The sequence below is a fragment of the Leuciscus leuciscus genome (genome assembly GCF_965113295.1).
Source record: "Leuciscus leuciscus genome assembly, chromosome: 16".
NCBI lineage: Eukaryota > Metazoa > Chordata > Actinopteri > Cypriniformes > Leuciscidae > Leuciscus > Leuciscus leuciscus.
This window is the reverse complement of record NC_138740.1, coordinates 33,097,928-33,123,550: the sequence shown is the minus strand read 5'-3', so window position 1 is coordinate 33,123,550 and position 25,623 is coordinate 33,097,928. Positions and strand designations below refer to the sequence as shown.

The window sequence follows — 25,623 nt, the reverse complement described above, 5'->3', positions numbered from 1 at the left end:
TGGAGCAGGTCTTAATTCTTTTGCTACTGTGGTTTGAGCTGAGTTGAGTTTTAAATGAACTTACAGTTAGTCCTGCAAATGTGCCCAAGTCTAAACTGTGCATACCCAGGCAAACACATGTGCATATGCATACGTACACATACAGAATACACACACACACTCTCAACACCTGGTTTTGTTATTATGTGGATCACGGTTTTTGTTTGTTTGTTTTTGTTGCCAAATTGGAACAGTTGTTGAATAAACAAATGAACAATTATGCTTGCCTATCTGTTTGACTTACAGTTTTATTGATCACTGAGATAGCATTGATTTGGAATGAAGTTGGTTCAATATAAAAATGTAATTTAAAAAAATAGCTTAGATGTAGTGAACTGCTTTTGCCATGTTCACTACAATTGCAGAGCAGTGTTGTGCAAAACAATTGAGTGTTGGGCAAGCTACTTGTAGCTTAGCTCACTACATTTTCCAAGTAGCTTGCCCAACACTGCAATTTAGCAACAAGTAAGTGTTGCATATCTGTTTACAAACTTTCAGATTATGCTGGCTCCATAATGTAACATAAATTGTGTCAGAAGTTTATTTACGGGTTGTGAATTTGAGGTCGGACTGAACAATACAGCTTGCAGCATTTTTGAGGAGTAACGTTAGCTTTTTTGAAAACCAGGTGTTGTGCCGAATTTTGCCCCTGCACCCCCCTCGTTGAATTCAGTAGCCTACCTGATTGCCTAATCCTAACCCCTCCCTCACAACTAATCCTAAACCTGCCAGGGGGGTAATAATTCGGCACAACACCTGCACTGAACTGTGCCTGATTGACGAAGCAGTCACTTGTGAAATGTGCAGAACAGACGGTTAATGTCGACCTAAATTGCTGTGGTATTTCTGAATAAATAAACATTAGCTCTCACTGCTCTGATGAAGTCATGATCTCTGTTAAATAACAGATATAACACAACTGTAAACATACAGTGTACATGCAAATATGTTAAAGGGTTTATTTCCTTTTTATCTTCAGTCTCTCATGATCCAGTTAAACTTGAGTGTGATGACAGTTCAAGATGAGGTGAGTTTATATCACTGACAGATATATTTAAACTGATCATAGTAGATAAATATAACTTTGCACTGGCTAATATTTGTGTATGAATATTATGAATAATTAAACTCTGCTCTCTCTGTTCCAGCACTGATGTCTCAACCCCATTTAAAATTGTCACTTTATTGCATTTATTTTTTGTGTATTTATTTGCTACTTTTTTACAGTTTTCTGATGTTATAAATACAATTAATTGTACTTTTGTATTAATGCAATAAATAATGTTAATTAGAGCTTAGTGTCACTTCCTATTGTTGTGTCATTATGGTCAAGTGAACATTTGAGTTACCACAGCTTGTAGAAATGCCCAATAGCAGCCTTATATATTTTTTATATCCATATATTTTTCCATATGGTTCAGTGTCATATGATCTCTATATGGTGGCTCCTTGATCAGATTTTTTTTTAAGTAAAACTGCTTTTCTGAAACCTCATTTGAGTGTACATGATTTCAAACAAAGCTTTCAAAAGTAGTTTGGATGGTAAACTTCTGAAAGTGAAAAACATTGCCTTTCATGTTGCATTTATCTCATACTGCCTATAATTTATCTGTACTACTGATATTATTATTAAAACGGTAATTAATTACCATAATGATTTACTTGTAAACAGTGTTGTATAAAGTACTAGAAAGCAATACTTGAGTAAAAGTACAAGTATCGTACTAGAAAAAGACTTTGGTAGAAGTGAAAGTTACCTTTTAGAATATTACTTAAGTAAAAGTCTTAAAGTATCTGATATATACTGTACTTAAGTATCAAAAGTAATTTTCTGATATTTAATGTAGGCTACTTAAGTAATTGAAGTAAAAGTAAAAAGTTTTTTTTTTTTTTAAAGCAAGCGGTTAGAACTTTGGGTTTGTGAACTTTATTGTGGCTTTCTTATAGTAAAGCATATTCAGGGTTCCAACTTCCCATATCTTCTTAATCTCACTCATCAAATCAAAATCACAGTCTTTTCCAGGACTTTTCAGGCACAATTCTCTTAAGTTCAAAGAACAAACAGCATATTTTTAGAGCTGACATCAAAGAAAAAAAAACTGAAACAGAAATTTCACTTTTGTATGAACTTCAGGTAAAAATGAAAAATAAATAATAACCTATGCCTATTTCTTTCAAAAAAATAAAATAAAATAAAAAATGGCCTGATGGTAGGGAGAATATTTTGGTCATGTGGTATGAGCATTTGTAGGGCTTACTCCCCAGGTCACCATCTCACACACACACACACACACACACACACACACACACAGCAACATTAGCCCAACATTATCCTATAACCACTGAGTTTTGAGTTAATTAACATAAAAGGAAATCTCAAGTTTGACAAAACGTATGATGCTTTTAAAGACGTGAATAGCCCTTAACACTTTCTTTCTAGCCTGCCACTGATTAACGTAGCAGTTCTCAAAAAATATTTCTCAGTCTAACATTAGCCTACCCGAGGAAATATTCGGCCCGGCAGTTATGCTATATCAAAAACAGTTAAGCGTGTTTCAGTATTATGGACATGTCTTTGAGAGTTCTCTGTTGAATTAAATCAAAAGGTAGGTGCGCTCGCATAGATATCGGTGCTCGTGCTTCCATAGCGGTTTCAGTTGTGCTTCCTCCTCCTTTGGCATGGCAACAAACAAGCATTACACTGGAGCGCGCGCCGTGCGGAGCGTGCGTAATGCAATCTAGAAGCAGTGATTCGCTAAACCTCCCTTATTGCAGTCGCACACATTTCTTCTGATTTTATTTTGTAGTAACGAGTAACGAAGATGCTTAGTGGAAATATATCGGAGTAAAAGTATACATTTTATCTAGGAAATGTAGTGGAGTAAAAGTGAAAGTTGACATAAATTTAAATAGCGAAGTAAAGTACAGATACGTGAAATTTCTACTTAAGTACAGTAACGAAGTATTTGTACTCCGTTACATTACAACACTGCTTGTAAATAAAACCAGTCAATACTGAGGGTGGCAAACACACTGACCTAACATTAGCAGAGCCTTAATCGAGTTTGTCCACTAGATGGAGCTGTAGCTTATCTTTAATTCTGCAAGCATGAGCTCCAGCTGTGGGTGTTTAGCGCACTGACAGCAAGTTTCTTTTAATTCAGTAAATGTATTAGTCTTCCAAATATCTATAATTATATATCACCACGTCGTATGTTATATAATATTTTGTGTATAGTGCAGGAAGTTGTACAAAAATAAAAAAATAAAAATAAAAAAGAACTTAGCGAATCACTAAGTTCAAAAAATAAAAATAAAAAAGAACTTAGCGAATCACTGCTGAATCACTGATTTATAAATTTGGATTTTAAATTTAATCCAGTATTTAATGTGATGTTTTTGCCGTTCACCTGCCTACAATAGTTTAACTTCTTAATGGCAAGACAAAGGCATTTATGTCAAACCATATTATTATAAATAATATGCTTTCCTTATAGCTTAAAATATGTTTTTCATGCACAACACATGTTTGATCACTGGCTCAGGCTGTGATTGGTCAAGAAAGAGAGAGACTTCTGATTGAATTGGAGGAACTAACCCAATTACAACATATAAATCATTTAACAAATTACCCTTTTATAGAGTGAAAAACAAAAAGATTATAAATGTATAAAATATTACATAGAGAATATTTGGTTTCTATTACATTTACTCTTGTCTGTACTTCAAAGCACCTTTGTATAAACCCTTTGTAGTGGAAACTCCTGATTTGACCGGAACAGCTCAACACATGAAGACTTTAGAGAACTATCAGTGTGTGACTGATATCAACAGGCCTAGACAGGCTGGGGGAAATAGAGAAGATCTTTGATAACTGGAATTTGACCCAGTGTCATTCAGTGACCCAGTGAGTGTCATAACTTTTGCTGCCAGAAAAAAGAAAAAAGACAGGCTGGGGGAAATAGAGAAGATCTTTGATAACTGGAATTTGACCCAGTGTCATTCAGTGACCCAGTGTCATAACTTTTGCTGCCAGAAAAAAGAGTTTCTAGCTGAAAATCCTCCTTAAATTAAAGCGTAGCATAAAGTTATTTTTCAGTTGATTCCACTAGAACATCTTAATGGATTTGAAAACGTATCAATTCCATAATGTTTAGATCCTCATCTTGGTCCTACAAGAATAATTAATTTTAATAGTAGCCTAGCCTATAGTATAGGCAGTAGGCCTACTGTTGATTAAACTGATTACTGCACAATTAAACACCATCACGTTTATTAAGTTTATTATTAATTTATTAACGTTTATTAATAATTGTTTAGGCTATTAAGCCTATATCTTGTGTCAGCTAGGCCTACTGCATTTGTTCATATTGTTTTTAGTTAACCAACAGGCAGTCGCCAAGCTCATGGTAATTTCTTTTACGTCACACCCTACAGTCTGTGGTCACACCCCCATTTATTATTACAGTCTATGGGTCACACACACCCCCCGTGTGTGAGTCACTCGGCTCTCCAGCTTCAGATTCAACATTAGACACATACGTCGCGGTCTCACTTTGTTTAAGCTCTTACAGGAACAATGGCTTTTGCTACATGGAAATATTTAAAGCCTGTGAAATATTTCAGAGATATAGGCTATCTGCGAAAGTGTTTCACGGACGGTGAGTGTGTTTTATTAAATTGAGATTAAGTAGTTAGCGACATTTGAACTATTTAGTAGGCTATATAGAATTCTAAACTTGGTATAGGATAGCCTACACTTGAAACATTATTTAAAGCTTTATTGTTCTGTTTTGTGTAATTGCACAAGTAAAAAGGCAATTAACGTAACGTTAGACTAACCATGTTCCGTAGGCTATAGCTTATAACATTGTCAGGTATTAATGGACGTAATGGCGTGAACCGTGCGACGCGCAGCGGAGGACGGTTGCCTCCGCCGAAGTCCATTAATACCTGACAATGGACACCTCGAAGGGCATTAACCCGCTTATACCATGGTCACTTGCCAAATAACACATTTTTAAAACATTAGTTTATATTTTAATTAGTTTTACAATCGAAATCTAATGTTTTTACAAACAATAACGCGTTTGGTTTTACTTTCAGTTTAATGAGGGAATGATGATGTTTTGTTTCCCCTTAGATCATGTATTTCTGCTCTGTTTAGTTTCTGTTTCTTGGTTTCTGATTATGATTATGGTACTTGTTTGAATAGTTACCGATTATCCCCAGCTGTCTCGTTTAGTTCTCCGTATAGTGTAGCCTATAGTGTATTTACTTATAACAAACACACACAATTCGCGAGTCATTTAATTTACTTCCTGAACCCGACTGAGATCATGTGGTTATAAACAGTATCAGAGCCTATTCTAAAGATTTTACTGGAATGGGTTCTTGTTTGTTTAATGCTATTTTATTTTATTTTATTTTAATTTGAATCGAATGGAATAACAGACGCCAGTTTTTACTTTGAACTATGAAGGCCGACTTGAAGCTACATGTAGATTTTGGCCATCTAAAGTTCAGAAGGATGAACAGCACATATACCAAACTTACAGTTTTATTTTATTTTTTTAGCAATTGATTAATTGACAATTTACAAAACAATTTATTTTATTTTGATTAAATAAAAGAAGTTGTGATTAAAGTGATTATTGTTTTGTGTTTTGACACTAAAATAAGAAAAATAAATTAAACAGACATTCATAAATAAAACATTTTATGACCCAAACATTAACAAAAGCGTGACCTAATGAACATCACAGCATAGTTTTAGGTTTTCACCGTCACCTACTTCATACAGGATTGTAATACTTACAAATGGATGCATTTTTAACATTAAAAGTCTTAATATGATCTGATGAAAACCGATATCTTTCATATACATTTTAAAAAATGAAAAATGTATTAATGGTCTAGTATTTATTTGTGATCTGAGATTGAGAAAATAACCTGGTATCTGGTGCAAATATCCATCACTTAAACATCTTGATTTTATAGGATATTGTCGGAAGATTATAAAAAACATGTTACATTTGATGAAATTTGTTTTTTAAAACAGACAAATATGAAGTGGAAATTGTAAGACAAGGTGGGAAGAAAATAATGCCCAGCAAACTACAGTTTGATCATCAGAATTATGAGAACAAGGAGGAGAAGAACAAACAGGATGAGTCAAAATCCCAGGGATCAAGAGAAGCAAACGCACTGAAACGTGATAAATGGGACAGCATGCCATATCTGACACCAAATTGTAAGTGTTTTATTATACATGTAGCTGATGAACAACATGGCAAAGTCTTATCTTCCATTTTTATTATTTTCACATTTTTACTACATTAATAATGAAGTTGATGGTACCTGCTATGCAACTATAATGAACTGTATTTGAAGATAACCTATTTATTTTCTATCTTCAGTCTTTAATGATTGAGCTGCAGAGTCTCGTTCTGATGTGCCAGAGAGTCCAGGATGAGGCCAGTTTGTTTCTAGAAGCTATGATGAAGTGATCATAATATTGAAGAATGTATTTTAGCGCTGGTTAGCCTATATTTGACAGCGAGTAATCACGCTGCTTTAGAAAACAACAGGACCTTAAACTATGTGACGGGGATTCTGCAAAGTCCCTTTCAAGGAAAGTCTGTTCAGTCGGTGGCCATATTGCAACACCTCCAATCCATTTAGGACCTCCAAGACCAAGTCCTATCTACTTGAATGGGGAATCCTGCATGAGCGCCACTTTTTCTGATATATTTCTTGTTGCACTTTCTCCCATTCATAAGTAATACAACTGTCTTTGTATAAAAAAAATCTTCGGGTCTGATCACCATCCTCAGCAACTTTATTTTTACTGTTAATCATTTTGTGTTTCCTTCATGGCTGCACATTTGGAGCTGTGCTTTCACATTACAATTTCACAAAGCATGCACACAGTTTATTGTTATCTGTTGCATTGCTTTTTATTGTCTGTTGAACCAATCAACAAAAGGACATGTGGAAGAACAGGAAGAACAAAAGAATATGCAGGACAGTCATTTTCTTTCTTGTTTTCAGATTGAGTATTGTTCTCTTAACAACAATACTAAATATACTATATAATAATAAATAACAAGTACTTGTTTAACAAGTAATTGTGCAAAGAAATTAGTAGTAGGCTACATCATCCTAATTATGTGACAAATCAGATACCTGAAAAGTACATGTTGTTGCCAGTGCCAATGATTTTCTGATCTGTCCATGTCTTTAAACTGTTGATCTTTGGGTTTATGCAAATTGTTTGATGTGCAAACACAACATTTTACATTATAGGCCTACATGATAATTGACATCTCCATTGATTGACACTTGAAAAATAAAGGAACTTAAATGTGTGTTTAAGTGTGGCTTTAAGAGAGGGAATATACATATGGTGCTTTATTTCATATTACTATAGCTCTCTCACTCTCATTTGAAACTCTGTAATAAACTGATTAAAGATTAAGAGTGGTATTCTATTATCACTGTCTCTGTGTTTTACTATTATTTAAAGCAGGACATTAATTTCCAGTGTCAATAAATGCTTAAGTCAAGTGTTCAAAAACCTGTCATAAATGAATAAAAATATTGTTAGAAACTATGAAGCCAAAACCCAGCACGCTTATAAGTTTCCCGATTCATGGTCATGTAATGCTGGCAGCCACCATGAGAATGTGATCAATGCAGAAATGTGTTACCTATATATCTAATTTTATTCTGCATATCATTTAGCATTTAAAAAATATGGTTTAACCCTAATTATTATTAGGGTTAATTATTAATTATAATTAATAAATAATAATTAATGATTATATTATTAATGTATATTTAATAAATAATACATTATAATAAATTAATTTAACAGTTAATTAATTAATTAATTAATTATTACTAGTTAGTCAAATTCAGATTAGAGGTTATGTGCTCAAACCTTCTGCAGCGGCCAGAGCAAAAGCAGGCTTGTGTATGAGGCATAAAAACTAAAAACAGAAACAAAATCTTTTCAAAATAATGGCTAAAGTGAAAAAGAAAGTCTGAAGGTCATTTGTTTCAGTGACTAAATGCTACCATCTAGAGATGAAAAGAAGACACTGCCACAAACAATTACATACTATAAACCTAAAAACTGTAGGCTACTGCAAAATATAAATCATTTCTGTATTTATACCGCTGCAGTTTAAATATTATTTTATTTATAATTCATAGTTACACATTAACCCTTAATTCAGAACTATACTTGGTACAGCACTTGGGTCAGTCTTGTGGCTGTTTTTAAATGTGCTATAGCCTATAGGCCCTAAATAATAGAACTTGAATAAACTAAAAACACATCAATAAAATGCAGAGACAATTGAATGATTTAGGGTTTATTAAGCCGGTGTATAAAAAAGTTGTGGATGAAGTGGATCAATATCACTCACTTGAATATGTGCTTTAATAAATTTGTTTGGTATTAAAAACAATAATTTCCTGTAGACCGGTGCTTGCGCCATAAAGGCTTCTGTCCACTAGATGGCGCTACAAGCTCGCCTTTATCCTGAACTCGTCAGCAGCAGCTGTCATCATTCACGTGCTCCTGCCAAAATCACATTTCATCAGTCACGCTCGGACAGTCTGTGATTGGTCAGGAAGGAGAGAGAGAGACTTTGGACTAAAACTTTAGTGGTCTCACTCAATTATGAAATATAATACTTTTCCACAGATATTGCTTCCTCATAGTGATGTGTTGAACATCTATGAAGTAAGCAGATACAACTCCTGTTGTTTAGTGTTCGCGCTTACAGAAGCTTTATTAAGATTACAAAAAACACTGATTGAGGATGAGATGAGATTAATTGATATGACTTGATGCTTTACTACCAGAGCTGATCCAGGAACAGCTTCAGCACTGAGATATGAGTGTCTTATTGTGCTGCCAGTGCATTGTGGGAGAGAGAAAAAAGTGTTGTTAGTGTTTTCATGGTCAGGTTTCTGTTTTTATGCACAGATTCAGTCCTGTATTAGATGTAAGTCTCCTGATAAGATGATTTTGTATTGAAAAGCTAAACTGCTTTTTGTGTAGGAGACCGTTTGACATTTATTTAAAGCCCTAGTTAACTTCTCTGTTCAGATTTTATTGTTAATTTACGTTCTTGTTATTTTTAAAGATGGTTTTATTTGTAAGATCTTGTGTTTGGGTTCTTGGTGTTTAAGTTACTTGTAAGTATAATACACCAATAAAACATTCACTTTCCTACCATTCACTTGTCTTACTTGGGTCATATAGATGGTAACGCTAGAAGTAGCCTACTGACATGTTTACTCCTCTTGAGGAAGAGTTGTGGTTGTGGCTCTGGTTGTGGCTCTAACAATTTTTAGAAAATCATTGACAAGTGATTTATCGGCCTCTTACAACAATGAAGTTCAAAATCAGTCAGTGGGTGTGGCTGCGGGAACTAGGGGTGCAGAGGGTACTGCAGCACCCCCTGATGACTGCTGTTTCACTATATTGGACATTGACATGACTTTTATGCCTGGCTCACACTACAGGAGTTTTAAAATCCTAACCGATTTTGAAATCTGGTTGCAGCACACACTTAAGGAGAATCTTTGCAGATTTTCGTCCCTCAAATCTTAAACATGCTCACACTACAAGGTTTGAAAATCGCGGTGCACCACACACTACAAAATGTTATTAAGATTATCGTGCCAGAGGAAGCGCCTCACGTGATCTCACGCAGCAGATCTGAAGTGGAAAAGCATGGAAACATATGGGACATGCATTGCCATGAGACACACACACACACACACACACACACACACACACACACACACACACACACACACACACACACACACACACACACACACACACACACACACACACACACGCACAGAGACTTTGAACCTACCGGTACTTTGAGTTAAGAGCTTAGATCGGGCCCAAAAAAATCAAGCCCGACCCTACCCGAGCCCATATTACAAAAATTGGCCACTTAATATTTAATATTCAATTATTTTAATTGTCACAATTAAAGTATTAATTTTATTAAATTGACCAAGCACAGCATTCAGCATTCAATCAAATATTGATTAAAGATTTATTATTATTAGGCTAATAATGTTATTTCAACATAATATCTCGTTATTTCGACAACAAGCGTGCAACAAGCGTGCAACAAGCTAGATGTGCATTTGTAAATCCGGTGACGCGTGCATTGATTTTATTAATAAACTAGTGTTTTCTGTCGGCTGCAAAGATGAAGTTGACGATCGCCATCTCCGTAGTGAACGCGCCTATAGAGAGAAATGCACATGGATTACATAATCAGAGAGTAGCCTATTTCTTTTCGTTTTGAATTGTTTCGTTTAAAGACATTTAAAGATTCGATGTATTTCTCATGTCTGTGAGGCATACACTGAGTTTCGGTTAATTTATGATGAGATGCGCTCCAGTTCACGAGCAATGCAAGTGACAGCGCAGGCGCCTCTATGTCATGTTGCATGATTATTGTCTGCTATATTTGCTTCCAGGCAATTGGCAATTGGCAATTGGTTGATAAAAAAATTATATAAATTAAGAAACAATTTATACAAAACGAAATTCACTTTAAAGAAAGGCTTTCTACAAAGCAAAACGTAATGAAGTGGTCAAAATCATGTCTGACCCACTCTATGTCTCCCGATACATTGCACATCATATCTTACTCGTGCTGTTCACTTTTCATAATCAACATAGCCTAAATGGAAAAAAAATAACATTATAATATTTTAACAAATAGCACAAAAAAAACACAAGCATTTTTGGGGGCGGCCACAGCCCCCTGGCCGCCCAAAACGACGGGTGTGCCTTCATATCAAGTCATATTGGTGAAAAGGTAGCCCTGACCAAGGAAAGCGAAATCTTTCAAAAATCATCCTTTTAAGGATATTTCTCATGGCGTCAGCGCTGGTCAATACAATAAATCAATGCCGGCGTTGATCATGGAGTGACGCATCAGCTTTAGCGTTGTCCTGCTCAGAGTCTTGTAAAGTGGAGCTCAAAGTTTAAATTAAATATTAAAATAATTAACAGCTTGTTTCATTACATCTAGCACCTATCTGTGAATGCATCCGCATTTTTACATTTCCGTTGAAAGAACAGTTTAATGACTGAGTGACAGTCTCTAATGCGCAGAGACTTTCAATGTCAATACTGGTAAAAATATCAGCAGAAAGCCTCTCGTAAAGTGAGATTCAAGGAATTAACTGTTATATAACAATGGTCTAACAAGCTCATTGTCATGTTTATGTTGTGTTTATTATATTATGTGGACCCCCGACCCTTATTTTGACGTGTTGTATCTTCATTTTAATCCACTTCGTTTTAACGCGCTTTTTACTTTCGGTTTCATGAACATGTACTCGTCTTTGTGCCTGCTGACCACAGCGTAACACTCATTTATTTAGCAATAAATAAATGGAGATAAAAACGCATATCGAGTTGAGTCACTCAAAATTATCTCAAGGGAAATTCCTTCAGCACGACAGCCCTACTTGTTTCCTGGCTATTTTGACAGCACTGACGTAATCACAGACTTGCTCATCCCGATTTAAAATCTTAAATATCAAACATGTTTGATATGATCGGGGCGAGCCCGATTTGTGTGAGAGCAGATCGGCAGGTGCAAGATTCGATCTGTGAACACCTCACATTACCAGATAATCTGCGCCGAACATCGGAACCGATCAAGGTCCTCGACAAGATTTTTTCTCCGATTCTCGGGAGGGGGAAATCGGGCATAAATCGGCCTAAAACTCCTGTAGTGTGAGCCAGGCATTACTGTAATGGTAATCAATTAATCATTTGGTACATTTACATATTCTAGATAGTTTCTTGTTTGCCATATCTGCAGATAACCAAATGTAACTAGATGTGCCGCATGGCGGTACAAAATATGACCGCCGCTCAGGCCTGCACTGGCTTTCCACAAAAATAAATGACGTGGAGCAATTTGGCTGTATTGCGTGTTTATGTATATACCTAAAAAAAGTAGTAGTATGTGCATGTCTGTCTGTGTGTGTGTGTATGTGTGTGTGTTTGTGTATGTGTGTGTCTGTGTGTGTGTGTGTGTGTGTGTGTGTCTGTGCGTGTATGTATGCGTGCGTACATGTGTGTGCGCGTGTGTGTGCGTGTCTGTGCATGTGGATTTGTATGTGTGTGTATGGGTGTGTGTCTGTGCGTGTGGATGTCAGTGTGTGTGCATGCTTGCGTTTGTTTGTATTCCTGCATGTGTGTGTGTGACAGTATCATCCTAAACCAGCAACCCTTCGCTCAACACCACCATCTACAGGCCGATGAGTGTACAGTCACTAAATGTGCACATAAATGAATTTATTTTATACCCCCCCATGGATGAAATTCTACGAAACTTAGCAGAGGATACCCCCAGAGGATGTCAAGTTAATCATACACATGAAATATGGTGCAGTTCTGAACATCTCCACTGAAGATAGGGGCGATTAAAGCAGAATAATATTGCATTTTCATTTTTTATGGGAGGGGCGCAAATCACAAATGAGTGATTATGGGCTAGGTTGATGTGGGCCCTTAAGACCAACATACCATAAAATGTCTTCATCCTCGGAGCCACGGTTCAGGTAGATATTTAGGAAAAACTGCATTTTTTTAGGTTTGGGGGGGCCCAGCGCGGGGGGGAAGTGGCCCCCGGGGACCAAACAAAATTTTTCCGTAAAAGTCTAGTGGGGCTACATGCCCACCAAATTTCATGTTCCCCGGAGTTTCGGTGTCCCTGGTATCGTTGACGAAAAATTCAGTAGATGACAAAAAAAAAACAAAAAAAAAAACTTTACAATCCCTATATGACCGCTTTCGCTAGCTATGCTAGCGGCGGTCATAATGAATTATTTATACAATATAATTATATTTATCTTAGATGATAAAGGCCTGTTTGAGGGTCAAGACTTGGTTTTAGGGATAAGGTTATAATTAGGTTAAGGGTAGGTTTCAGAGGTGGGTAGAGTATCCAAAAACTGTACTCAAGTAAAAGTACAAGTACTTATAGAAATATTTACTCAAAGTAAAAGTAAAAGTAATAATCTTAATAGTTACTTGAGTAAGAGTAAAAAAGTATCCAATGAAAAAACTACTCAAGTAGCGAGTAACTAGTTACTTCGGATCATATAGGCCTATATATATATATATATATATATATATATATATATATATATATATATATATATATATTAAGACTTGATGCAAAAGCCTCTGAGTGCCATCTTAAATGTTCTTCTAAAACAATCATTTTTATCAAGCTCGTATATTTAAATTCAGTAATTTCACTTTGCCATTTAAGTGTGAACATAAACATACAAGCTTGATAAAAATGCTCTTTTAGAAGAAAATTTCAGATGGTACTTAGAGGCTTTTGCCTCTGCTGCGTTCACACCAAACGCGAATCTGCGTCAAAATTCGCGCCTGCCGCGTCTAGTTATACGCGTGACCACTTTGTGTGCATTCGCGCGTCAAGAGTGAAATTGACGCGCGTAAAATCAAAAGTTTGAAGCGAAATTTACGCGCGTCAAAGGCGAAGTCAGGGGGCGAAAGTTTCTAAGCTGTTGGCGGCCATCTTTTTTAGATGTTTATCGAGCATTAGCAATAGCATTAATCGAGAGTCACCGCTCTTATATGATCTGAAGAGCAGAAACAGCTGCGTAGGGGACATCGTCGCTGTACTCGGGTCCACCAAAACCTCCGGAGGGTTTCAGGAGTTTCACAATTTGCTCCAGGAGGTAGGTTTGGTGGACCTAACGGTGAGGACGCTGACGAGGACAGCGTAGGCCGTATAAAGCCTCGGCCTCGAGTGGTCGCTGCCTGACGAGCCCGCGCTGTAAAGCCCGGCGCGAGGTTCACCCTCTCCCGCACCATCTGTCATTTATTTTTGTTTTGATAATAAATGGAGGCAGCCTCCAAAAGTGAAACCTGTCCTGTTATTTTTTTTGAAAAGTTTTTATACACTTAATTGTGTTTGGTGTCTTTACATTAGATTAATAAAGTTTCATATAGGCTAATCTAGAATATGGAATAAATAGCATTCAATACAAATGAGTTGGCTATCTCTCATATTGAAATCGAGTTTTTATGTGAAAGATTTGCTTTTTTGTGCATTTTAGTCATATTACAAAATAATTTATTGAGGCCAAACATAAAATAACATTAAACTGTCACTTCACCACGTGACAGCAGCAAGCAGGCAGGCTCCTGATTGGTTAACGCGGCGCGAATTGACGCAGAAGTTCCGATTTTTCAACTCGGGCGGCAGACGCGAATTCGCGTCAAACGCGTGATGCACAAAAAGCACAATTCGCGCTTAACGCGCGAAACGCGCCAGACGCTCAATTCGCGTCTAGTTCGCGCGAATGTATGAGGTGTGATTTGTGCATTTACTTTGCAAACTAAGCAATCATCGTGTCAATCGTCGCGTACCTTGCCGTGACCAATGACGTATGATATCGTGCGTGTGGATGAACGCCTGGATAAACGCCTGGATAACGTACGCGTGGATTAACGCCTGGATAACGTACGCGTGGATAAACGTCTGGATTAATACGGATATATTCTATTATCTTTACTATTTTTAATTTTGGATATGTTCATAACACACACGTTTTCATGTTTTTGTGGGTTGGGCAACCGTGTAGACACTATTAGTAATCACTATAATAATAATAATTAGTATAGCCTATTTATTTTTACGCAAGATTTAATATAGTAGGACTGCAAAAAATGATCTATTACTTAAGGCTGCCAGTAATAAAAAAGTAAAATAATTAAATCTTGCCGTTGGTATTTGACAGATTTTACTGTAGCCTACAGCAATTTTATAAAACTATATAGGCTACATTTAGTAAACATGTCTGAATGCCTAGTTTAAAAAATGTGTTAAAATGACCCAGAAGCTAACCAAGTGATGTGTTAATATCACTGACATATTGCTATTTGTTGTTGTGTTAGTAGTTTTGACCAATAAATTTGTTTACATAAATATTAATTGTTGGGTTATTTGGCTAAAATTTTGCATTAACCCGTATGCTATTGTTGTTATTATTATTATTATAGTCATGTAAATACTTTTCAAGTTCAGTGCACTGACAATATTTACATTCAATTAGAACCTTTTTTCCCCCCAAATGTATTGGTTGCAGTTTTAATTTACAAACCAAGCAATCAAGACACAAAAAGAGACAAGCTGAAAGTAAATGTAGCCTAATTACAAACTCTCATAAGCTGACAGTGTGTTGAGGGAACACCTCCAGGAACAAACACAGGATGAACAGGATGAACGCCCAAAATGTGACAAGGCAAAAGAACAGGTAGCAGTCTTTAATTAGGCTTGTTAGTGATGTAACAATATGTATTTATTTGTCAATTTATGTAACTTGGAAGGACCCTTTGAGATACAGTGTGTCTTCTACCAATGAGTGTCATAAGATAGGCAGCAAAAGGCAAAAACAAAACACCAATATCTAGAAAAAAAAAATGTTACTAGGGTGGTGCTTTCATTATTATAGACAGGCTACCAGTTTATCAATAAAGTGTGGGTTTTATAAATCATTTTCCACAGGTCAGAGCAGACATTATGTTTTCTGCCTTTTATGCAGCATTTCATATTTATGCATAATTTAGATTGGTCACAAAGCCATCTTAGCTGTGTAAAAACATTGTGATAGTACTGTTGCATGTTTGATGTTGGTTCAAATGTGTTTGACTGTCGTTGTGCTTGTCAGTACATCAGAACCAACATATTAAAACTTGCCATGAAAACACAGAGCTGTTAGACAGATGAAATAACCAGAAGAAATATTAAAGTATGTAAAGGATGAGAGTTGATCCTATAGATTAAAGTATTGTGGCATGAAGCACCTGGTGTTCGCCAGAGTCTGAGAGAAGAGGCAGAGTTAGGTCCTGTCCAAAGATTGATTTGTGCCTGTTGAGGTTTTGTGAGTCATGAGTCTTAAAGGCATGTGGCTCGATTTTTATTTCTAAAAATGAAATCAACAAAATTAAGTAAAAATGATAGTTAACTGAAAAAGGTTATAAAAAATATGTTCTTTGTTTAAAAACTGCAGTGATGTGTGAATATGACCATAGTCTGTTTGAAAGAAGTAAAGGTAAACTATCTGTAATACCAATTTGTAGCCACTAGATGCCTGTATATCTCTATATATGCTGGACTGTTGGCTGAGCTTGTTCTCTTCTGTTTTCCGGTTTGTATTTTTCTTCAGCTCTCGCCATCATAAAGGCATGATCCTATGGTTTTATAGGTCTGACATGTTATGACATCCACTTAAAACATTACAATGCTCATGATCAGGGCCGGCCCAAACCCTTATTTATTTGTGGGCCCCTCGGTGTCACCAATACACGATTGACTATAGTCAATTCTTGATCATTTGCACACCCATTATAATTTGTATTAGTTGTAGCTGTGTTGCTTACATCATACCAATGTCTGCCTGTCATGTTTTTCCCTTCTAAGGTGTCTAATTAACAGTAGCAAACCCACAAGAGTGGTCAGGTGTTCATATTCAAAGTCTTACAGTACTGCAGTTCAGACTGGGATATGTAAAAAATTTAATTCTTTTTTAAGTAGTCTTTTATGCTGAATATGCTCACTTTTCCCCAGGATTATTTGATGAATAGTTCAAAAGACCAGCATTTATCTTAAAAGCTTTCAAATAATCCTAAAAAAAATAATGTTTACACTGTTTTCAAAATTCAGCTTTGATCACAGATGAATGCCACAACCTGCCACATGAGCTGCTGATTCAGTTCTACTCGGCCATCATTGAGTCTGTTTTATGCACTTCCATCACTGTCTGGTTTGGTTCAGCTACCGAATCAGACATCAGGAGACTACAGCGGACAGCGGAGAGGATTATTGGTGCCCCCCTGCCCACCCTCCAGGACCTGTACTCTTCCAGAGTGAGGAAGAGAGCCAGTAAAATCCTCACAGACTCCACTCACCCTGGACACCCCCTGTTTGAACTGTTACCATCTACGATCACTAGCCACAAGAATATAGGCACAGGAACAGCTTCTTCCCACAGGCCATTTCCCTTCTGAACAGTTAAATACCCCCAAGGCATATGCCTGTAAGTGCAATACTACTACTGTTTAGTGCAATACCTCAGCTGATATTTATATTTATTTAAAATACTGTAAATATGTTCATAATCTGTAAATGTTTATTCTGACTAAACTTTTTTATACGATATTCATATTTTATTCTTGGAATTTGTATGTTTCTTGTTGTATTTGTATATGTGCACTGGAAGCTTCAGTACCAAGAAAAATTCCTTGTGTGTGCAGTGTGCAAGCACACTTGGCAATAAAGCTCTTTCTGACTCTGATTGCACTTTATTACATAATCACATAGAAAACAGCTGCTTTACACTAGAATAATATTTCACAATATAACAGTTTTTACTGTATTTTTGATCAAGCCCATAACCATGGATCAAAATGCACTAGAGGATGTAAACAGCTTCACATACCTTGGTAGCATCATTTCAAGGGAAGGTGGCACGGAGGACGATGTCCAAGCCAGGATCGGACAAGCAAGGACAACATTCAACATGCTAAACAATATTTGGAAGGCAAAAAACTTGTCACTCAAGACCAAACTGCAAATCTTCAACTCAAACGTAAAGACCACTCTACTTTATGGCTCAGAAACCTGGAGAATTACCACCACCATACTCAATAAGCTGCAGACCTTCACCAACCGGTGCCTCAGACGCCTCCTAGGAATATACTGGCTCAACATCATCTCTAACGCCAACCTGTGGGAACTCACCAAACAAGACCCAATAGAAATGCAAATCCGGAGGAGGAAAAGGAAGTGGATAGGGCACACACTCAAGAGAAAGAAATCAATCACTAAACAGGCGCTGACGTGGAACCCACAGGGCAGGAGGAAGGGAGGCAGACCGAGAACCACCTGGAGAAGAACCACAGAACAGGAGATGAAGAAAGAAGGGCTGACGTGGCAACATCTGGAGCGGAGGGCCCAAGACCGGAGAGGATGGAAAAGCTTTGTCGATGGCCTATGTTCCTATGGGAATTTAAAGGCCTAAGTAAGTAAGTAAGTAAATTTTGACAAAAGGGGACGATAGGCTATATCACTTGCAGAAAAACATTTACTGAGAAACTGAAAGCTATGATGTACTCTGTCCAAAACATGCAGCACGTCAGATAAGATATTCGCTCTAAAATATCACATTCTCCTGATAATTTGACCAGTTGATTACTCTTCGTCAGCGATGCCACAGAAATATGGTCCCCATAATAATGTAGGGAATACAAGTACACACACACACACAAGTTTAAATTCAGGGAAATTAAGTTCAACAAAACTTTAATGTTTAACAAAATTTTGACAATTTCCAGTAAAAAATAACAGCAATCCAGCAGGAGAGATATCAGCCACATGGCAAGAGTGATAAGGGTTGGGATAACGGGTTTTTTACGCTACCCCAAACGTTGGCGACTGAATAACACCGGATGTCATGAAATGGCAAAACTCTTCATATTCCTGTCCAATCGGCAACTTCAAAGTAATGGTGCATGTGTTTGCTTCTGGGAACATCCGCCGGTTGCCATTTATGTTCTCATGGAGAAATGTGATATTTGGATTCTCTTTGAATCCAAATACGAGTATGGCAGATGCCCCAGAAGCAAACACAAGCACACTCTGTAGGGTGACTTTAATTGTGTCCCCACCATCCACCTCCACTGCTGCATCTCCATCTGCAACAGAAAAAGCAAAGCATCAATAAAAAAAAAGAAAAAGTGACACAAAAAGATTATAATCATAAATACCTCCAGTCACTATGAATACTTGATTAGCTTTTTTTGTGATTGTTTTAACTAACTGCATGTCATATTTTTATATGTATATAAGCAAGCTGAAAACACTCAAACACATTAAAAATGTTTTCTTCTATAGCATTTTGTTTATTTATTTTTATTGCGCCTTTGAATGATTATGTAATTGTGGCATCTGTATTTGTAATCACGATCAGAAAAACTATTTATTGTGCAGCCCTAACAGCAACCTAACTCTAACCCTACCTTATCAACCGCACAGCAATATGATAGTAACTACACTAAGTACCCTAGCAACCACATAGCAACATCCCAGCAACCACCCCTATGTACCTTAGGAATCGCACTGCATAGCAACCACCCAGAAATCCTTTGTAACTGTATAGGAACTTCCCAAACAAACACTTGTTTAAGCATACAATTACATTTTCCAACTAACAATTTAACAGTGACACTCAGGGTCTGCAAAACCTCCAAAATTGTCCTGTCAGTCATTTGTATTTACTATTTTCATGTGATAATTGATATATAGCACACTGCAATGAATAAGACTAACAATGTTCCTTTAAGGGCACTGTACAACACACACTACTCATTTTCCATGCTTTTTCAAAATTGGAGGTATGCTCTGGGCACATCTCTACTTACAGTAATAGTAGTATACCATCCCAATATAATCAAAACAAAACTATATATTAAAATTAAAATTAAATGGACTCACCTTCGACTTCAATGATCCAATCCCGCCAGTGGCCAACTGCAACCTCCTCCAAGGCTCTCCTGTTAGTTCCTCTCGGGGAATAATGTACTGTGAAGAGGTCCAGCAAGGAGGCAGCTGACAAGGTGGGGGGACCACCACAAAAGAGTTCCTCCATTATGGAAGAGTGCTCCTTTATGGCATTTAGCACTCCCAATGTCTCCAGTCCTTCTTTCAGTCTTTCAATCAGATAAGTACATATGTTGTCAGAATCAAAGATTTTTAATCATCAGTAGTTATATCAATTGATATGCAACACATTTGAAAAAGTAACAAATGTATGAAAACTTAACCCCTACAGTGAAAGTTGTTTTTACCTTTAATTTTAACATCAGCATTTAATAAAACATTAGTGATAAAGCAGGTAATCTTACTGTTTGAGAGGCATCTCCATCCTTCCCTCTAGATAGTATGTTAGTGCTGCATTGACAAGATCCTGACGTTCTTCAAGGGTTGAAACCTTGCATAAGGCACCGAGCATGTGGAGGCTGTTTGAAGCCTCTAACATGGCTGTGTGTGCCTCTGTAATGGTCTCTGCCCTTTGGATCTAAAAGTTAGTAAGAGAAGAGGTTCTATTAGAAATAACCTTTTGTTGCTGGCAATGTGAAGTGTTATCCTTATTTCCAAAATAATGGCAGATGTAGTACAATAAATGATTGTCATTTATATTCAAAAACTTGGAGTAGTCTTTTACTTTGTTTTATTACATGGCTTGGCTGAATTCCAATGTAGAATGCGGTCTGTTATTTCTTGATAACAGACCGCTGCGAAGTATAACAGACCGTTGCCATGAAAAACAGCGCGTTGCTATGGACGCGGAACGGACTATTTTCTTTAGCGGAAGCAATACAATCTTTTTTAAATCAATAAACTCCTTTTTGAATAAATAATTTGTGTCAAATTATTTATTTATTTTGTAGGTAGCCATGTAATAAGCGGGATAATGTATAGCGAGCCGGTTGTTATAGTGAATAACAACCCCTTCAGGCTGATTCAAGATCCCTCCGCTTCGCGTCGGGATCCCGTTCAGCCTGTCGGGGTTGTTATTCACTATAACAACCGGCTCGCTATACATTATCCCTTACTTATCGTACCATCATGACAGTAACATCTGTTATAAATGTCAGTCAGTGTTGACTGAAAGTACACACTAATGTAGTCAACTTGTCGGCACAAGGACCTCTATTATTATTGTAGTTGTTTTTAAACAATACGGTCCTTTAGATGTGCAAATTTGAATTTCGCGTTTATCAATGTGTTGTAATTTTTTTCCTAAATGTTTGACATGTCCATATTTACCAACAATCTATCTATATCTACTCAACAGACCCCCCAAAAAACAAAAACATAGCACAATACAGAGAGGTTATTTTGGCCTTGAGGTTAGGGTGTTAATGACATTACAGATTCGACTTTTGACATCATAAAGACCAAAAACAGATGTGTATCTTACCTTGTCCAGCTGGTCATGCAGCTCAGGGTCATAAACCTCTTCTATGTTCACTGGTGGAGCAGGGATCCCTGAGAGCTGTGAATACAGCCTTCTGGCCAACACACGGGGTCCCACCCCGCCATGAACAAGGCAGACTGATATGATCATCCCTAACACCTTGTATGTTCCTCTGGATAAGCCTACAAAATTGGAATGAAGACCACAATTAAAAAAAAAGAATGAAGATTGTTATCTGTTTTGCAACAAGGGGTTGTGAATTTTGTGAAAACACATAATGCTGTGAAATGTCTGACGTCTCTCACAGCGCAGTATAGGCAACCCTGCAATTACATGCACCGTATTCAACAATCCATCATGTCCTCCAACCTATATGCCCAAATAGGTAATTTGTCACTTTCTTGAAATACAACCCATGGGAGTGTTTACTAAAGTTGCGCCCCTATTGACAAGAGGACACGTAAAATGCAAGGTAAGGGACCATGTAAAAAAAACACACACACTGCTTTAAATGAACATGCATTTTGATTGGTAACGATGATCATTCATCATTTCATGACGACAGACGCAACACGACAGTTCCAAAACCACAAATGTTGCAAGTGTGGTGAATAAGCATATTTGAAAGCTGTCTGAAAGCTCATGTGACAATGAATGAATATTTAAGTAATGTCAGTTTTAATTTCTGCTGTGGTATCACAGGAATAAATTGTGTGTTACAGTGTAGTAGCAGCTAGAATTTTTTTTTTTTAAATGTATAAGTATTTTGATATATATTGCTGTTTTTGCACTCTTTGGAACCTTTTTCCTTTGGAACCTTTTTCTATCTACTTACCTATCGTACTTTCTATCTGGATATCTATCTATGAAATTGTATGTACTGCTTCTATCTATCAATCAGTCTATCAAATAATCAATCAATCTTTTTTAATATATATATTTAAAAAAAATTACCTACCAAGGGAATCAAGAGCAAGGCTCTTGCCGTTCTCGGGTCCAACAAAGTATCTTGAATCCAGGAGTTCTTTCATCAGTAGCCTGAGAAACTCCCGGGTAGGACCACCAGTATCAACAGATCCCTCCCCTGTTCCGCACGAATCCACAAATACGATATCAAGTTGTTTATGTGGATTGAATGCTCGTCTGTTGAATGTCCTCAAAGCACATTGTAGCACCCTGGACCTTACTACATTTACGCAGTTTGCTATGGGTCCAGGTTCAACCAGATCAACAGCTGACTGTAGACCTAGGAGCAGCCTCCTCAAGTCATGCCTGCAAAACAAAGTACAGCAATGTTATCCAAGTTGTCATAAGTATGTATTTAAAATGTTAAATAATTAGCAAGTCTGAAAAATACACCACCACACCACTGTGCTCTTGGGAACCTTCAGTGCATATTTTGTAGCCTTCCCCAGATCTGTGCCTTGCAACAATCCTGCCTATGAGCTATACAGGCAGTTCCTTTGACCTCATGGTTTGTTTTTTGCTCTTACATGCGATGTCAGCTGTGAGGCCTTTTATAGAGGTGTGTGCCGTTTCAAATCATGTCCAATCAATTTAATTGACCAAACTTTCTGAATGCACTGCATAGGCTTCAGCAAGCTCTCAAGCTGTACTCTTGTACTGTATAGTGACAAACTGAATGCATCATTGAACACTGCAGTTCCACTGCTAATTATCACATACAGTACAATGAGGGCCAAACAATTGTAGTTTGTAGTAAAAAAAAACATATTACCTAGTATCACTCACTGCTGTGCTGGTCGAGGAAGAGGTGGAGGCGGAGGCCGGAGAGTGCATAGAGTCAAAGGAAACCGTTGGGTAGAAAGTGTCCATAGAGGCAGAGGGAACCATTGGGTAGAAAGTGTCCATAGAGGCAGAGGGAACCATTGGGTAGAAAGTGTCCATAGAGGCAGAGGGAACCATTGGGTAGAAAGTGTCCATAGAGGCAGAGGGAACCGTTGGGTTGAAAGTGTCCATAGAGGCAGAGGGAGCAGTTGGGTTGAAAGTGTCCATAGAGGCAGAGGGAACCGTTGGGTTGAAAGTGTCCATAGAGGCAGAGGGAGCAGTTGGGTTGAAAGTATCCATAGAGGCAGAGGGAACCGTTGGGTTGAAAGTGTCCATAGAGGCAGAGGGAACCGTTGGGTTGAAAGTGTCCATAGAGGCAGAGGGAGCAGTTGGGTTGGAAGGAATGGCTGCTTCAGCTTGGTTGACTCCAGCAGGTGTTAAATTGTCAAAAGAGTCCTGTTTAAAACACATTGAAAACATTGGGTTACTCTAAAGCACAAAAGAACATAACCAAATATCTACAAAATGTATGATTAGAATGATCCATAGGTATCATTGTCTTACATACATTAGAAACTACACAACTGGAATGTGAAACAACTCGTGTTACTGATGCACAGATGATTGTAATATTTTCCTGTATTTTTGATCTAAGGAACATCTTTAAGAAACATTACATATCTTGTCACCATTGATAGCCAAGTGGTTTACGCACTGACATATGGCGCAACTGTGACTTGTGGTCTTTTCCCGATCCCATAACCCTCTCTCCACCCTTAAAAAAAAGCTTTACTGTCAATTTCCACTATCCTGTCCAAAAAAACTAACATTACATATCTTACTGTACACAAAGTTTTGACCTGTAGCATAAGTCTATACAGGGACATCCCTGACAGACTTTGAGAGGTCTAAGTTAATTATAAAGTCCTATCAGTTAAAACAGATTACAGTTTTTGGGGCTTTAGTTTCGTCAATTAATCTGCACAATTAGAAAAATGTATAACATACGTCTTCAGCTCCAATCCAGCGAACAAAAAATGTGGTGGATTGGGTGATGTATTCTCCTATTTTCCCATTAGATGAGGTCGTTATTACAACAGCTGGACTGTGTGATATCAAGCAGAGTGATTCAGTCGCTGAATCCACTGCTCCTGCATAGAATATGAGTTGCTAGAAAAGGGGAACAAGTTGCAATTAACCACTTATGTAAATCTGAAAACTTACAATACAGATGTATATAGCAACTGGCTGTTACTTGTATAGTGTTCTGCAGCTGGAAAAGTCTGCGTTTCCGAGAGCCATCCGGATAGTGAAACTGAAATGTAACATCTCCTTCTGAAGGGAAAATTGCAGACAGTTGTATCCTCTCACGTATGACCTATGTAACGGAAGTATTTTATTAGTTCATAATGAAATTCCTGAAATACAAACCAAATAGAAGCCTACATTCCTACTGTATTTTGTGAAATTATTTAAAGAAAATAAATTACAATAATAAAAGGTTACACATTACAGCACACTGTTATCACAGGTTTATACAAAACAGAGATACAAATCTTATTTTTATCTGTATTCACAATTATCATGTTTTTTTTACAAGTATTGACCATTGATTGCTCTCATTATTGACTTGATTGCGTCAGTGATGGATTATATTCAACAAAGCAAACAGTGTGAATGCCATAGTTCTAAGTTTCTTAGATTGGAAGCGTAATGTGGTGTTGCTTTATGGACCACCCTTGTCATTTTTGGTGGTTTTATTGCCTGTCTTGATTATGGGACAGATATAAGAAACTGAGAGCCATAAGAAACTAACCGCATCCTTGTAGGTAACTGTTGAACTTTCATACTGTATGGTTCTTGTAAGTTCTTCACAATTTGTCTCAGCAATTTGAAAATTACGCTTGCAAAATAAAGCACTGTTGATTAATTTAACTTGCCTGGAGTCGTCTCTCCTCTTGCTGTTCTCTTCTTCTCTCATTATTAATCTGTACGATACATGTCATTAACAAAGTTACATATGTAGGCTTCTGAATTTCTGCTGTGTTTAAATATAAAATTAAATTACCTTTTCTCTGTCCAACAGCAAGGACTGTTCATATTCAGAATCTTGCTCTTCAATCAGTCTCCTTCTTTCCTCTACACTCTCCTGTTAAACAATTATTGAATCCATTATACACAACAAGGTGGCAACAAAAGAACACAACCAAATGCAACACAACAACAACCACATTAACAACATCATTTGTCAGTGTGTGAAAGAATAACTTGCACCGGTCATTGCTCAAGCAAAGTAATGTATTCTTAGAGAGATAGATAGATATGTTATTGTAGTTCCTACAGAGTGAAGTGAAATGCATATTGTCATTCAAGAGTGTCTGCAAGGTTAAAATGCAATGCTTACTGTTTCTGCCCCAACTTGATGATCTTGATTTGAATGATTGTTTTCAATGCTGACCTTCAGAATTAATTCGAAATTTTAAAAAAGAAATTGCCATGACACGTGTAATAACTACAACAATACATAAGAAAAAGCGTGTTCTTACCATTTCATTATCAGCATTATCATCACCATGATGACTTAGTGAGGATACTTCACTTTCATTGATGACCTACACATTAACAGGCAGACAAACAGAAATGTAACTGTAATAAATACTATATTAAAAAGTGAAGAATTAGGTCTGATTCACAACACATGTTAAC

General features: G+C 37.0%; 1 protein-coding gene and 1 long non-coding RNA gene across 1 annotated transcript; one reads left to right on the top strand and one right to left on the bottom strand.

Moving 5' to 3' along the window:
* Window positions 1–25,623, top strand: part of LOC309478207 (uncharacterized protein) — a 103,165-nt gene that overhangs the window by 14,439 nt on the left and 63,103 nt on the right.
* LOC309476823 lies at window positions 23,255–24,259 on the bottom strand. Its single transcript, XR_014198385.1, has 3 exons — window positions 24,173–24,259; window positions 23,926–24,087; window positions 23,255–23,373 (listed from the first exon to the last, which is right to left on the bottom strand). It is a non-coding gene; the product is annotated as an uncharacterized lncRNA (long non-coding RNA).